This window comes from Mandrillus leucophaeus, unplaced genomic scaffold, assembly GCF_000951045.1.
Source record: "Mandrillus leucophaeus isolate KB7577 unplaced genomic scaffold, Mleu.le_1.0 Scaffold143, whole genome shotgun sequence".
Classification (NCBI taxonomy): domain Eukaryota; kingdom Metazoa; phylum Chordata; class Mammalia; order Primates; family Cercopithecidae; genus Mandrillus; species Mandrillus leucophaeus.
The window spans coordinates 4,854,100-4,857,482 of NW_012101399.1; positions in this window are offsets into that span (position 1 = coordinate 4,854,100).

Here is a 3,383-nt window from a genome sequence, read left to right on the forward strand (position 1 = left end):
GTGTTCCCATCACTAAGCTTCAATAATTATAAACTCATGACCTTTTGTTTCACATATATCTCCAGCCACTCATCTTCCCCCACCACTAGCTTGAAACAAACCCCAGACTTTATATCATTTTGTACGAGTCATTCATTGTGCATCTTTAAAAAATGGCTCATTTAAAACACATAATCAAGTTATGAAAGGTAAATAATTAAGAATTAAGTAATTCTTTAATATAATCAAATATCCAAATAGTGTTCCAAATTTTCCTGATTATCTTATAAATGTTATTTTTTTATATAGTTTGTTTAAATCAGGATCTACATAAGGTCTATACATTACGGTTGATTTGCCATGTCCCTTAGTTCTTTAAATCTGTAGTTTCTCTCCTTTCCCCACCCTTCTCCAGATTCCTTCCCTCCCCACCCCTTCATAATTTTTTTGTTGAAGAAATGAGGTCATTCTGTAGCACTTAACAATGTCCTCTGTATTTCTTAAAAATAGGTAGCTAAATCTAGAGGCTTGTTCAGATTCAGGTTTGACTTTTTTTTTGGCAAGAATATTCCTAAGTGACATTGTGTTTGTCCATCAGGAGGTGCATAATGCCGTCTGGCTGTCTTTCTTTTTGTGATGTCAGCAGCCATTATTGATAATTGTTTAGAATCATTATTTATTAAGGCTTCCAAAATGGTGATATTCTAATTCTATTATTCCTTCTTTGCTTATTAGTTAATGTACTTCTAAAAAGAAAGACTTGCCCTCACCAACTATTTGGTTATCTCAATGTATAATTTGTATTTGAAAACCGAATAAATACTTGACTCTTTCTGTTTACAGTTTTCAAAATATTTTCCTAGAATCTTCCAAAAGTGACCAAGGCTTTTAAAAAAAAATCTACCATTATAACCTCCTGGGTTTAAACATATTTAATGTGTTCTACATCGTTGTAGCTAACTTGTTAATGTTCAGATTGTTCCATCTTTGGCAGTGGGAGCATCTTCAAGTTGCCTTCTGAGTCCTTTTGACATGACCCCATAGTTTTTGATAGGCTGATGTGAAAAGATGTTCCAGGTTAATCTTGTCCATGTTCTGCCCCTGGTCTGGAATCAGCTAATTTTCCAGGAAGCCCTGAATCCCTTAGCTGGAAAATTGCATTTAGAGACCACAATCTGGGTGCTGCGTAGAGAATGGATCATGGCTACTGGTGTTGTCTTTGTTTCTAGGTTTTTGCACAGCAAAGAGCTAGGACATGAGTTTTTAAAAAGAAAATACAGCATGAAGTCATACCAGTATTCCCAATTCAGTTAGTGACTATAAGGTTTTAACTTAACCTCATTAATCTTATAATCTCAGAATAAAAATACCAACAGTATGATTTCTTTTTGCCTTTAGGAAATATCTTGCTGAATATTTACAGTTAATTACTGTGCTTTAAAGTAGTTTTGAATAGTTTCTCAATAGATATTTAAGTAGTGCTTTATAAAATTTTAAATCTTATTTTATACTTATGTAAAATATTTACAGTGTTTCAAAGTAAGTTCCAAAACAAATATACAAAACAAGGTCTATTCAGAGAATTTTTGCCTCTATTCCTGTTCCTTCCACCCTATTCCCTACCTTCCCCCTATAGAAATTGTTAATTTTTTAATTTTTGAAAATTAAAGTACAATTTACTTGCAGTAATGGTCACACATTTTAGTGTCCAGGCATATGGTTATACAACCACTTCAATCAGGATGTAAAACAGTTTCTCTATTCTAGTAAATTTCATGTGCTCTACCTCTAGCTTCTGGGAGCAACTCACATGTTTTCTGTTCCTGTAGTTTCACTGTCTCCAGAATGTCATATACATGGAATTGTACAGATAAAAGTCCTTTGAGTCTGGCTTCTCTCATTTAGCAAAATACATTAAGATTAACTTACGCTGTTGTGTGTATCAGTAGATTGATTTTTGTATTGCTGAGTAGTATTCCATTGCATGAATGTAACATCACTTGTTTATACATTCCCAGTTGAGTGGCATTTGGGTTATTTCCACTTTTAGGTGATTACAGACACAGCACAGCCTCTGTAAACATTTACAATCAGGTTTTTGTGTAAATATAAGTTTTATTTCACTAGGGTAAATTATGAGTTGTAGGATTGCTAGCTTATATGGTAACTGTAAGCTAACCTTTTTAAGAAACTGTTTTCTGAAATAACTGTAACATTTTGTATTCCTACTGGCAAGGTATGAGAAGTCCAGTTCTTCAGCATTTTTACCAGCATTTGGTGTTGGTCATTTTAGTCACTTATAGATGTGTAGTGGTATCCCATTGTTGTTTAATTTGCATTTCTCTGACTAGTGATGCCAATCTTTTTTTCCACGTGCTTATTTGTCATCCATATATCTTTTGTGGTGATGTGCCTGTTCACATCTTTTGCCTATTTTATATTGGTTGTTCGTTTTCTTTTTTCCTTTTCTTTTTCTTTTTTTCTTTTCTTTTTTTTTTTTATGGAGTCTCGCTCTGTTACCCAGGCTGGAGTGCAGTGGCATGATCTTGGCTCACTGCAACCTCCACCTCCCAGGTTCTCCTCCCTCAGCCTCCTGAGTAGTTGGAATTACAGGCGTCCACCACCATGCCCAGCCAGGATTGTTCATTTTCTTATCTGAGTTTTAAGTGTTCTTTATATATTCTGAATATAAGACCTATGTCCAGTGTAATTTGCAAATGTATTTTTCCTGTCTATGGGTTACCTTTTTATTCTTAACAGTATCTTTCAAAGAGCAGAGGTTTTTAATTTTGATGAAGTTCAATTTATTGATTTTTTCGTTATGATGTGCTTTTGCTGTCACATCTAAGAAATCTTTGCCTAACTTAAGATCACAAATATTTTTTTTTCTGTTTTCTTCTAGAAGTGTAATTATTTGAGATTTTGCATTTAGACTTATGGTCTGTTTTGAGTTGATTTTTGTAATAAGTGTGAGGTATGGATCAAACTGCTTTTATTTATTTATTTATTTATTGGCATGTGGATATCCAAATGTCCCAGTATTATTTGTTGAAAAACCATTTATACTGCATTGCATTGCCTTTAAAACCTCATCAAAAGTCAGTTTGTTCATATCTGTATGGATCTCTTAACAGACTGTCATTACCCGATATAACATCTATACTTTCTCCAGTGCCAAACTGTCTTGATTACTGTAAATCTATAGCAAGACATGTAACCAGGTAGGATGAATCCTCCAATTTTGTTCTTTATCAAAATTATTGTGACTATTCTGGATTTTTTGTTTTTCTATATATATTTTAGAATAATTTGCTGATTTCTACCAAAAATTATACTGGAATTTTTATTAGAATTGCACTGACTATATAGATCAAGATCAAAATTAATAATTGACATCTTAACAA